At 38.7% G+C, this 13,676-nt stretch overlaps 1 protein-coding gene across 5 annotated transcripts in view; it reads left to right on the plus strand.

Annotated features, from left to right (window-relative positions):
* LOC126183488 (histone-arginine methyltransferase CARMER) overlaps positions 1-13,676 on the plus strand; it is a 106,169-nt gene that overhangs the window by 11,345 nt on the left and 81,148 nt on the right. The window lies entirely within an intron of this gene.

Genomic DNA, 13,676 nt, shown 5'->3' on the forward strand with positions numbered 1-13,676 from the left:
AGGTCATTATTTGAAATGTTAAGCAGTGTCTTGCAATAACTATACTTGATTATTATTGTGTGAATGCAATCCTGGTGTGCTCATCCCATTTTGTATCACTTTGCAACATTACACCTAAATATTTAATTGATGAGACTTTCAAGCAGCTCACTACTAATGTTATAGTCAAGTATTACAAGGCTTTTTTTCTACTTATCCTTATTAACTTCCATTTTTCTACATTTAGAACAAGCTGCCATTCATCACAACAACTAGAAATTTTGTCTGAGTCATCTTTTATATTCCTACAGTCACTCAATTATGACACCTTCCCATATATCACATTGCCATCAGCAAGTAACCATAAATTGTTCATCAGGTCATTTGTCCCTGGGGCACTTCTAATGATATTATTGTCTGATGAACACTTGATGTCGAGAACTGCATACTGGGTTCTATTACTTCATAATTCATCGAACTACTTGCATATCTGGGAACCAATCCCATATACTTGTACCTCCATCAACAGTCTACAGTGGGCACCATGTCAGATGCTTCCTAGAAATCTAGAAGAATGGAATCTGCCTGTTGCCCTCCATCCATGGTTTGTAAGATATCATGTGAGAAAAGGGCAAACTGAGTTTTGCATGAGCAGTGTTTCCTAAATCCATGCTGACTTGTGGGTAGAAGCTTCTGTCTCAAGGAAGTTTGTTATATTCTAACTCAGATTGTGTTCAAGAGTTATGTAGCATATGAGTTATCTGTACTTTTTCCAATTGCTTGAGACCTTTTCGCTGGGTGAGAGATTCACGATAAACACAGGCTAAATGAGGGGCCAGATCCGCAGAATACTCTCAGTAAAACTGAATTGGGATTCCATGTGTACCTGGCAACATATATTTTCGGATCTTTCAATTGCTTCTGTGTGCCACAGATGCAAATTTCTATGTCCTTCATGTGGGAGTCTGTAAGACAGTGAAATGATGGTATGTTAGTATGATCCTCCTGCATGAATGATTTCTTAAATATGAAATTTAAAACTTCAGCTTTCCTTTTGCTATCTTCTGCTGTCTCCGTAGACTGCTCGATGAGTGACCGAATGAAGCCTTTGACCCACTTAGTGATTTTATGTACGACCAGAATTGTCTTGGGTTCTCAGCAAGAGCAAGGTATGATGGTGGAGGTTGTTGTATGCTGCGTGCATTGATCTTCAGACGCTTGAACTTTTAACGTTTGCCTGCTGGAATTTGTGCACTATTTTTAACCAAGAGTGCAATATTTTATTTCCTCAGTGTTCCCTGAAACATTATTAGACTATGGTGGGTCCTTTCCATCCTTAATCCACTCACTTTGCACATACATCTCCAGAGTGTGATTTACAGTCTGTTTAAACTTTGCCCAGAATCCCTGTATATCTTCCATGCTGGAGCTAAATGATGTCCATTGACTGCTAAGTGGGAATCTAACAATTGCTTATGCTTTTTTTAAGCATAAACACTCTCCTGTCATCGCAATATCATCATGAGCACTAATCCGTGTTTCTGACACTGTCGATAAGGTCAGGCCTGTTTGTAGCTACAAGGTCTAATATATTTCCATTGTGTGTGGGTTGTCTAACTAGTTGTTCAAGGTAGTTTTTCGGAAAACATGTTCAGAAGTGCTTCAAAAGACTGTTAGCCCGTGCCACTTGCAGTGAATCCATAGACATTCTAATATCTACACAGTAGGTTAAAGTCGCTTCCAACTAGTATTGAATGACCTGGGTATTTACTTGCTACTGACTGTAGACTTTTTTAATTATACTCAAACTATCACAGCATAAATAGGTGGCTGGTAAAACTGTCTAACAATTAACTCGATTTGACCTAGACTTGTTACATTCTTGCAGATGATTTCACTATCACACTCAAATTCTGCTGCATTGGAGACAATATTTTTGTCTACTGCAATGAACTCGCACTCCTATGGCATCTAATGTCTTTCCTATATACATACCAATAATTGCTAAATATCTCGGAGCTTTTTACTTTGTGTTTCAGCCAGTTATTAGTCCTGAGAATAATTTGAACAAAAGAAATTTTCTGGAGGGCCAGAAATTACAAATACTTAAACAACTCACTGTTAAAATTTCGACAGTCAAAGTGTCTCTACTTTGTATGTGATCTGATATTGCTCCCCACATATTGACTTACAAACATTCAGCAGGAATCTCGAACTACTGCCTGGCCAAGGAAAAAGAAGTCTCATATGTACTCTTCAGGTACTCAACTACTTGAGTCGTACAACTCTGCATGCTATAACACAGGCCCAGAAATCTACAGCCATGACTGTCACAGAATCAATGAAACCTCTGGTTGAGGTCCCCAACTTGGCTCCAAATCAAAGAACCCTGATAGACCATGGATACAGAGCTACAAATTGTGAGCTCTGTTTGCACCATGCAAGTGAGGCCAGCAGTTTTCACCACTTCCACCAGTTGCCAGAAGAATTTGAGGATGTTCTCCGAACCCAAGTGACAGGCATAATTGGTGATAACATTTGCAACAACTCAATCTTAAGGCACCCTGCACCCTTAATAGCCATAGGTAGAGCCTCCCCCACATCTCAGACATGGCCACCTGGCACACACACACACACACACATAGTGCACGTTGGAATTCTGTCTGGCCCTGGACATTATTTCACTAAGAGGCTCCACAATGTGCCTAACATTGGGGCTCCCGATAACTAGTAAACCCCCTGCCCCCCTGTATCTGCTCAGACCCTGCTGAAGGAGTGGCCACCTGCCCACTCACAGAGTGAATGTGCGAGGGCAGGTGGCGAGTCTGCACATCGACACTCTACGATGAGTGATGTGACTGCATAACAACCCACCACTCACCCTGCAGAGTGTGGATCCCATGTCGGGTATGCAGGAAGGTGCCTTGACGGCAGAGCCTGTGAGTGAAACAAGTGACACCAGAGATGTTCCATGTGACGTGCCAGTTTCTCTGCTGCTGCCACATCCTGAGGCAGCAGTCTGCAGGTGGCTGACATGTTCATAAGTATCTTCAACTGTTTACGAACTGCAGCCAGCTCCTCTTGCATCTGCACTCAGCAAGTACCTCCTGCTAGTAACTTGAGAATTAAACTATGATTAAAAACCGAAAAAGTCAAATATGTGACTTGATAGTCTCATGGTGCTTCAGCAGTGGATGCTCTCAACTGATTGATCTGTGGTTACTGGCTACTGGCCATGCAAAAACAAACGAATGATGATTGCATGAATGTACACATTACCATTACCAAAACACATTACTATACCTCTCAAACACAAAAATTGCAGTGAATTAAAGAATTAAACTGAGAACACAGAGAAGCTAGATATGCTATTTGTTAGCCTCCTGTTGCTTCATCCATGAAGGTTGATAGCTGAATGTTTTACAGCAAACTAGGAAAATATTTTGGATACATTTTGTGATTTTTAATGTTTTGTAGGGGAGATTACAACCTCCCAGCTATAGATTGGGAGAGTTAAATTATTGCAATAAGGTGCAGGATCAGGAATTTGTATGTAATCCTTCTGAATGTCTTTTCTGAAAACAGCTTCTGCAGTTGGAGAATCAGTTTGAGGGGATAATGTCTTGGATATCCTTGTAACTGAAGAGAACTTTCAGTTTGTTGAACATAAGAATGTTATAGCATCAATGAATATATGCATTAAAGGAAATTGAAAAAAAGGGGAAATATTTCTGCTTAGCAGGTGTTAAAAGTAACAGAATACAAATGATTTGAGCATTCGACATCATTTGGTCACCTCTACAGGCAATTCTGTGGATTAGCATTGTATACAGTTCAAAAGCAACTTACAATATGCTTTGGGCAGGTCTGGCAAGAAATTTTGTGATGAATGCAGAAAACCTAAACAAATCCAAAATTAGTGTTAGAGGGCCATCCAAGAAATGTTAATGAATTTGAGGGGAAAAAAATGAGAAGTAGTGTGATAGAAGGCTGAAATAATTAATTTGATCTTCCGAAAATGTTCACTGCAAAAGATCCATAACAAGATTCCTTATGTTGTACAAATGCTGAAATTAGAGATATTGAGGTAAGTGATTGTAAAGTAGAAAATTAACTAACATAATTCATCATAGAAAACGCATCTTGACACCAGATGATTCACCTGTCTAATTCTATGAAGATTGTACGAAGAAATTTTTTCTCCTTGTAATGGCAGTTTATTGTAGGTGGTTGGAACAATCGAGGGTAGCAAGTAGCTGGATAAAGCTGCATGTCATTCCTGTTTTCAGGCAGGCAATCTCATGTTTAGGAATCGGCATTAATACCACCATCAATAATGTTGTGAAACTTAGATCACCTTTGAAATCCAGATGGCAGTTGATAACAGTGCCCAGATTAATAGAAGGAATTTGAAGTTGCATGTTACATCCTTGTGAGCAAAGTATGTTCAGATTATCAGACTTGCTTTGTGACTGATTTCAGGACTACTTAGCAGATAGAACTCAACAAGCAAAATAGTAAGATGTAAAGCAATTTTAGGTGTCACTCAAATGAGTGTCAACGCCCCTTTAAATTATCTGTCAGGTAATGTCTGGAGCTCTGCAAGACTGTGGATCATCCTGTTGCATATGGAGAAGTAATAAAGCTAGAAAATAGTGGCACAGTGCAGGAAAACCAGCAGGGGTTCGATGCATGTGCAGAGGATGGCATTTGACCATCAACATAAATGAACATTGTGTAGTGTCCTGTCACTAGTTGGCTGTTTGATTGCTGGATTGTTCCTAATCCTACTGGCCATAGTCACAAAATCTTCCAGCTCCCTGAAGATATCTTCTGCTTTCACTTCCAGGAACCTGCATTGCCCGACCTCAGCACTTGTTCTGTTCCCTCACCAGTGTTGACCCAGAGTCAAAAGCAATTTGTCCATTATATTTGGACTGTTGAGCTCCGTGGCCGTGGATAATGATATTTCATTGTAAAAATACAGCAACCAGCCACTTTTTAATGCGTTTTATTTATGCCAATATGCATTTCGGGTTTGCACCCATCTTCAGCTGGCAAATTACATGGATCTTCAGTTACTACAGTAGTACAATCTCGACAGCAGTTTGGATGCTGCAGCAGGCCTGTGCAAAAGCAACGATTCCAATCATTTACTTCAATTTCGCAAGTTTAAAGTTACGCACTATCAGTTGTTCATTTTACTTACATTCTCCTCTCCTTGTTTTTTTCTTGGCTTTTCTTCTTTTTTGCAACAAGACAAACACTTTTTATCACATATTTTACACAGGCGCACTGCATTATCCGCCATGTTGTCGACTGACAGTTTTTGTTTACATACAAATGGTTTATCTATGGACAGAGTTATATTTTTTTCGAAAGTTTTGAGGTTATAAGATAAGCTACTGTTTTCTAAACATAACAATAATTAAGATAAACAAGTGAAATATATGTTCATGGAAATGAAATCTCTTAACAGAAAGTGCCTGATATATGTTTTCTATAAACTTCCTAAAGTACACAGGTTTGCCTGCTTCGAAACTGCTAATACAAGTCTTGAATCAACATACGAGCGTGTAATTATAGTTGGTGATACAAATTTTTTTATACAAATTAAGTTGATGCTTCCTTCTTCAAATGTATTGCTACCTCAGCTTGCCCCTACCCATCATACGAAGAGTAGTCACACTCTCGTAGATCTATTTGCAATGAAATGCCCAGAGTAATTTGTACCTCTCAAATATCTGCACCTGGCATCTCTGCCCAGGACATAATTTTCATGATGTACTTGCTAGAACGTCCCAGATAGAAACCGCAACTACATACCTGGACTACAAACACATTAATTTATGTCAGCTTGCAGCTAAGGTGCAAGAAATAGTTTCAGGGACGTCTTCTAATCCTGTCTCAGAGATAAGAAAAAAAAAAAAAAAAAAAAAAAAAAAACTTCATGGATTTACTAACATACGTAATCAGTTGTATGACAAATCTGCTTGTCTAAATACTGGAAAAATAAGTTGGAAACCTGCATCTTGACTAACTGAAGAACTAAAACAACTGAGTCCCAAATTGTGCACGTTAAACATACCAAGTGCAACATCATATTGCTTAAAAGTACAAGCAGAAGCAGAACACACAGTCAAGCTGTGAGAAATGCAAAACTAAGGCATACCCATACACTAACATACAACAATAATAGACCATCTGTCCTGGGGAAAACTCTGTGTGGTATTGGTACAGGCAAAGTAAAAGCTGGATGGTGGTGTGTTGGGGCTTATGGGCGCTAAACATCGAGGTCATCACCACCCTAAAAAGCTGGAAGTGATCCCATTGTCCAAGCTGAAGAACTGAACTGGTGCTTCGTATTACCTGCAGCTACAATTGAGCTGCAAACAAAACAGAGACTCATTGATTTCTTCATGGGGTAATAAACTGTAGCCATGAAAAATTCTATCTAAAGCATGTTACCTATAGTACCATCTAAAAAGCAGACATACATATCAGATCAGACCCTAGTGGACATGCATCCCAGTTCAAATGAAGCAGCCTATTATTGTCCCACTACTTCTCACTATAACAGGTATATTCTATGACTCCTTACCACAAGTGTTTCCCCTGAGGCCTGGAAACTGGGACTAGTTAAGCCACTACTTAGAAATGACATTGCCACAGGATACCCTGACTACTGACCTACTTGCATTCTTCTTACACTGTCCAGGGTCTTAGAATATATAGTCCATGACTTGCTAACAAATTGCCTAACTGCAAACAACATATTAGATGAATACGGATAAACTTTTGGTAAACATTGCAGCACTGTATTAATAAAGGTAACAGATGACGTGAAGCTTGCCATCGATGCAGGAGAGGTGACTACCGCGTGCTTCTTGGACTTCAGCAAAGTGTTCGACATAGTAGAGTTCGATATTTTACTTGCCAAACTTAGGAGACTAAATTTCTCGAAAAGTGCAATGTTGTGGTTTTACTTATATCTGACATATCTCCAGCAGTGCATTGTGTCTGTGTTGGTCACCCTATAGTAACAATGGATGGAGATAGTATTTGACTTCCCACAGGGTTCAGTATTAGGCTCTATACACTTTTCATTGTATGTGAGTTAAGTTATCAGTTTTATCCTGCTGCATATAGCACATGTATGCTGATAACTTCAAGTTGTATCTAAGTGCAAAGCCAGTGAACCTAAAGACAGCCATTGAGAATCTTGACAGAAACCTGTGTTTGCATTTTCAAAATGGGTGCAGGATATAGGGTTAAACAGGGTGTATACGACCCGGGACAATCGGGAGATCCGGGAGAAACTCGGGAATTTTTTCATCCGGGAGAAAACTGGGAAAAACCTGGGAATTTTTTAGAATTCCGGAAATTTTTAATTGTTTTAGTTTTCAGTTAAATTTTTGTAATTTTGACTGGTAAGAACCGATACTCTAACAAAGGATATTACTGTATTCCGCTACTGCAGAATAATACTTCAACAATAAAACATAAACATGAGAAAAAAATGAAAATACAAAGGAAATGCGCTATTTACGATGACACACAGTGCTCTTGCAAGCGTCTGCCAACAGCAAAATGTGTCAAAGGCTTTAGGAAGACGATGCAGTGCTTCATTACAACAATTTGCCTCCTATGAGCGTGAAGTCACAGTTGTTTACATTTGATTCATTTTAGCAGTTACGAGCGGGCTCATGCGCATGTGCAGTTGATTAGTGTCTGAGCAGTAGATTCTCCCGCTTCTGCATACAGGAATTTAGCTGTTGGCTGTGCAAGCAGTCACAGCAAGCAGCTAGATGCTACCGGGAAAAGGGGGTGCCAAATTCGTATTCTTGAGGAAAAAAAACTTGTTTCACAAAGCGTCTAGCATCCAGCGCATGTTTGTCTATTGATTATTCCCATGACTTTGAAGTGCTTCCCTGTTGGTTTTTGAACATCTTTAAACAGTTTAAGTCGATTTCTGAATGAATCGTAAGTTGATTTTTGAATGCGTGCATAGTGTACCTGATGTCTATCAGGAGAATCCTCGTTGCATCTATAAATAAACTCTCTGCAGACAGAAGGTGACGGGGGTATACGAGCTGAGCAGAGTAAGACCGAACGGATTAATGCTAATCGCTGTCAGATTATGCGGTTGATTGGGTTTGCGAATGATTAGCGTTGTTATAATTACTAGCCAAATCCATAGATTCAAACTACCAAAATGGAAATAAACGACTGACAGGAATAACAGGTGAGAAAGATTACACATTATCTTCTCGGTGTATTCAAGAAAAGGAAATTTTGAAGAAAATTTTTTTGCCAGATTGCTAGTAAGGACCAGTTATACAGTCCCTGGCTAGCAGCCGTTTAAGTTCTATTCTGGAAGTAACATGGAAAAGTGTTGTTTGAACATGTAACAATGCCTAACCGGAGAATAATCGCGGGATGTCTTAACTGGTGATTCTGGCAGAGTTAGTGAAGGTAATCGGCGAACAAATTTTGACAATGGCAGGAATAGCTACAGAATTGGTGATGACAAGATTGTTTGTTAGAACGAGGAAGGAGAAGAAACTGGGATATCACACAAATTATGGAAGAATAAGACAATTCCAAATTTATGTAAAAATTTCTTAGTACTTCTTTCCAATCTCATGCTTGAGAAGCTGGTGCGTATGAATGAAATGTGAAACTGTTTGCTAACATAAAGCTTTTTGCTTGTAGTAGGCCTAGTAGGCATTTGGTATTGGTACTTCGTGAATTATATTCTGTCGCATTATAAAAATTGCCATTTTTGCCAAAACAGTCTCATTTATTTGGTGTGTGTTACAAAATTGCTGCAATATTAGAAAGGCCTATTTTGTTTTATCTATCAGACAGTGACAAAATATACGTAATTAGATCGAGAAACCACATGAGTCTTGGGTATTATTTGTGTTAACAGCTTTTTCAGTATTCGATAACGACATTTCGATTTTTATGTAGCAAAACGTTTGACGAACTTTGATAAGCTAATAGATTCTTTCACAGAAAGGAAAGCACGCCATGTAAAGCTGTAGCAAGGTTAGAGACAGAAAAAATGCTAGGAGCTAAGGATTGAAGAAATGTGTAATTTCTTGCTTATATGTTGTCTTTATTGGTTTTATGTATCCTATATTTGGTTTTACATCACACAAAACAGCAAGTTATTAGCTAATGGGCAATAAAGAGTGCAAATTTTCTGAAGAGTTCTTGTTCTCCCAATTACAAATAATCCCATCCATTATTAATTGTGAGGGGTTTTAAAAAAAAAAGAAAAAAAAGAGGGGCAGGCTGTCAAACCGACCGACTGGGATCAGGAGAGGCACCACAGGACATTTAAATTTCCACTGTCCTGAATACAGTTTGATGACATCCATTACAGAATATACATGTTTAAATTCCACAGAGCGAAATACAGTGACATGCGATAGAAGAATGCTTTATGAAGAGGCGTGATACTGCACTTTGGCACACTTAAAGACCAAATAACATGTCTTACATTTTCTTGAACACATGTTTTATGTTTCAGACTTTTCAGAAAGATGTGTGCTACAAGATGAATATATTTTTGAAAATAAGATTTTTTTTTTAGTATTGACTCGGTTCGCAAATATTGTAGATCCGGGGCTGCTGGCAGAGCAGTCTTAGTTGTAGTGGGTAGTCTCCATATGACCCGTGTTCATATTTAGTGATTTTGCTGTCTCCCTTTTGTTTACCCTCACGGCAAATGAAAACAAAATGAATATCTGTGGCTGGGAGCTATCAAGTGAATTAAAATATATTCACATAATTATGGAAGGCTAAAATATGTCATTAGTTTCAGATTTTATTTTAGTTGCACCTTTCTGACAGTCAAGCATTAATCGCCTTGCAGAACAATGAAGTTATTTTTGTCTGTTTGTTAAGGAAATTTGACTTCTATTAACCTTTTAGCACAGAGGCAGTCAATGTATTTAAAACCAAATGTTTAATTCCTCAGTACTGGCTAGTTTCAACCGTTCGCTGCATTTCAAGTGCACGCTTTCATCTTCTAGCACGTATGGCATTATGCCATAGTAAAGAACCAAAGTGATGTAATACAGTACTGATGCTCCAAGAAAATTTACATCCTGAAAACGACACTGAAAAGCTTGGGAATCTGAACATATGAATGTGCACTTTAAGTATGCACTATGAATGTGCACGTTTTAGTATGGTTCACGAAATTCCGATGCTCTTGGAGTATCCTCTGATGTCTTGTTTATTTTATGACATAATGTATGATCTTTCAATGTTTTACAGTATGTACATACGGGCTTCCTACATCATGGTAGCTGCCCAAGCGCACTGTAGCCTGTTATCTGCGCTCTCTGGTAACTGCTGAAACGAACCTGTTTCTAACGGGTCACAGGAAAATATTGTGAATGGTGGTTTGAAAAGCATTACTTTCAAAGTAAATATCCTTTTATGTAAGTTAAACTGTGTGTGGAGAATGTACCGTGACTTTCTTAAATCACAGAGTGTTTGACTCTCATTTAAATATGAACTCTTTGAAGATGAGCCCTTTAGAAGAATTTTGAACCCTGAAGATCAGACATTTGTCATTAAAAATTTTACTTGCACATTTGTGTGATGTATATGTTGAAGTGTAACACTCGCAAAAAGCTTAGCTTCTCTTGTAGCTTATTAACTTTGGAGACCAGTATTATATGTGAAAGCTTTGCTTTTCTTGTGGCAATATTATGTATATTAATTTAAACTATTAACTTTCCCTGCTTGCGTATTCGTGCTACTTAACAGTGATACTGTTGGCTGACTACGTCACATGTCCTATGCTCTGAATATCCGCTGTCATCAGCTGCCGACATCACGTGACATGAGCTATGACTGGCTTATAGAAGTGCATTGCAATCTCGATTTCAATGATTTGGAAAGTAACATGCAGTGTTGGGTGGTGGAATTCCACTGTATACTTTTGTAATACGAAAATACGCAGCATACATTCTGCTGCACATCAAAGATATTTCCAAAACGTGTCTTTTCCTCTGAATTTCTTTTTCTAATGTGCCGAAAATTCTACGCCGTGTATAAAACCATAATAATTCAGGCAATTGATAAGAATGCAAGTGGTACTGGTGGGTTATTCTAGGCTCTTTAGCCACAAATATCTGGAATCCCTACCATCTTTAACCCTAAATGGGACAAATATCAATCTCTCTCCCTCAGCGAAGAGTCTAGGAGTAATAATAGATGAAAATTTTAATCGTACTGAGCACATAACTGCACTGTACAAGAAGGCATTAACACCTCTTTACGCCCAACAAAAATATAAAGGTTCTTAGATAACTATGATGTAATAAAGGTACTGTATGTGTGAAACCCTGGTCCGATGTAAGAGGGGCCTGATATCCATTATCACATCAGATTAAATAAATAAATAAATGTTGTGCATAAATAGGCAGAATGATTCATTGTTAAATTTCTCGGTTGACAACATCTGTAATACAAGGTTTGGGGCAAAAATAATTGCAACTAGCCAAAGTTGCAAATTTCACTTTTTTTTATTCATTTGATGACCAGTTTTGGGCAGTGGTCTATTTTCAAACAGATAGCCTGTATACACTGTAACTTTTAGTTTTCACATTTTTTGCATGGCTTTTGCATTTTTTGGAAATACCAATTTGATTTCTGTTACGATGATTTGAAAATCGGTCCCAGTCCAAAACTAGTCATTGTATGAATAAAAAACAGAGAAATTTGCAGCTTTTGCAAATTTTTCGTTGTACTGATTAACAGAAGTGTTGACCTACAATTATTCCAGCATGCTATAAGTTCGTAATTGCAACTACTTTTTTTATCCCCCCCTGCAGGAAGTGAGCGGATCACAAACTGCTATTTGTCATGTGGGGGCTATATAGGCATAGTGTGTATTCCAACAACAGATAGCTCTGTGATTGCTGGTAATAGCACAGAGTGCACTGTGATGTCAGTTGTGTGGTGAGCTTTGTGGAAGATGGAAGTACTCATCTTGAGCAGTGCACGAACATTAAAGTAGCCATTCTCTGAGGGAGAAATGCAAGAGAATGTCACAGTGAATGGGTCGAAGCCCTCATGAGTAATGCTTTCTATGTCACATGGCAGAGCAATGAGCATAGAGTACTACAGGGACACCTTAGTGCTACAAGTACAATGTAGCATTTGGGAGAAACGTCTGAATCTTGTTGACAGGGCAGCAGTGCTGTCATATGGCATGACAATATGAAACCACATAAAGCAGTGTGTGTGTGTGTGTGTGTGTGTGTGTGTGTGTGTGTGTCAGCAACTGTGATGCTCCCCTACGCCCGGTAGGCAGTTTGTGACACTATGACACTGCCAATGCTGTGCAACAACTGATGATCCAACTTAGAAATGGTGTGGCAAAAAGTGACGTAAATGGTATTGACACCTCCCACATTGTTGGTAGCATTTGGTGAACATTGTAGGAGACTACTTTGAAGGCATGTAGACCTCATTTCACCATGTCAATTGTGTCTGCTGTTCTGTAATCATTTTGTACCATGAAACCAGTATTGTCCTGTACACTACTGTTCTAAATATGTGTCACTATGTTCGCGTGTTCAGTATCCACACATGTAATTCTCATCTCATCCTCTCATTTGTATGTCGCATTTTCCAACCAGGTTGGTATCTGCAGGGGGGGGGGGGGGGGTATAGTTTCAATGACTTTCGCCACAACCATCAGTATCGGGGAGTAACTATTTAGAGTGGCAAAAAGTGGAATGACTGCATAAAACTGGTTGAAGAAAAGTTAAGTGCCAGGCTGTGATTCATTGGGAGAATAGTAAATAAACATAATGAACCCATGAAAGAGTAGCTTAAAGTTAATTTGACCAGTTCTTGGGCATTGCTCGTCAATTGGGGACCCTTACCATGTCAGATCAGTAGAGGAGATATGAAAGATCCAAAGAAGAGCAGAACATTTCATTACAAGTTCATTTAGTATGTGCAATAATGTCAGAGGTGATCATTAAACTTCAGTTGCAGAAACTACAGAGAGGTGGTGCGTATCACAAATAGGTTTACTCGAAAATTTCAGAGTGCATGTTTCAAGAGGCTAGGTGGAATATTACTGTCATCCATAGACAATATTTGAGATGACCATGAATGGAAAATCAGAGTACTTCATTCTTGTATAGGAGCTGACTGATAGTTTTCCTTTCCACGTAACATTTGCAGATGGAATAGGAAAGGGAGCTTGCAGATTAGGTGTAGCTTAGAATTAGGTTATGTTGATCTTTGTGGTACCTTTATTCACAAAAATACACATGGTGTTACCAGATGTTGAGCTGGGTGTTGAAGGTAACTAAGAATCTTGTTTTGGTGGCTATCATACTCCCTACCCTTCCTGTTTGTCACTTTACTGTGGAGTACTGGTATGAAACTTCACTATACTGAACTAATTGTCAAGTACCATGATAAGCTGGTGTCCTTTTTACAGCCAGATAAGCTGGTGTCCTTTTTACAGCCAGATAAGCACTGTGACACAACTCAAAAATGTGATACCTGAGAAAACTCAACCTGAAGAAATAATTATATAAAACTTATATTGAAACAGTATAAACATCCTTTACATTTCAAATAAGTCTTGTTGGCTGTAAGTTTCATTATATTTTTTGTGCACATAGGGCCTCTTCAGAGGCAATTCT

Source organism: Schistocerca cancellata, chromosome 4 (assembly GCF_023864275.1).
Source record: "Schistocerca cancellata isolate TAMUIC-IGC-003103 chromosome 4, iqSchCanc2.1, whole genome shotgun sequence".
In the NCBI taxonomy this organism is placed as follows: Eukaryota; Metazoa; Arthropoda; class Insecta; order Orthoptera; family Acrididae; genus Schistocerca; species Schistocerca cancellata.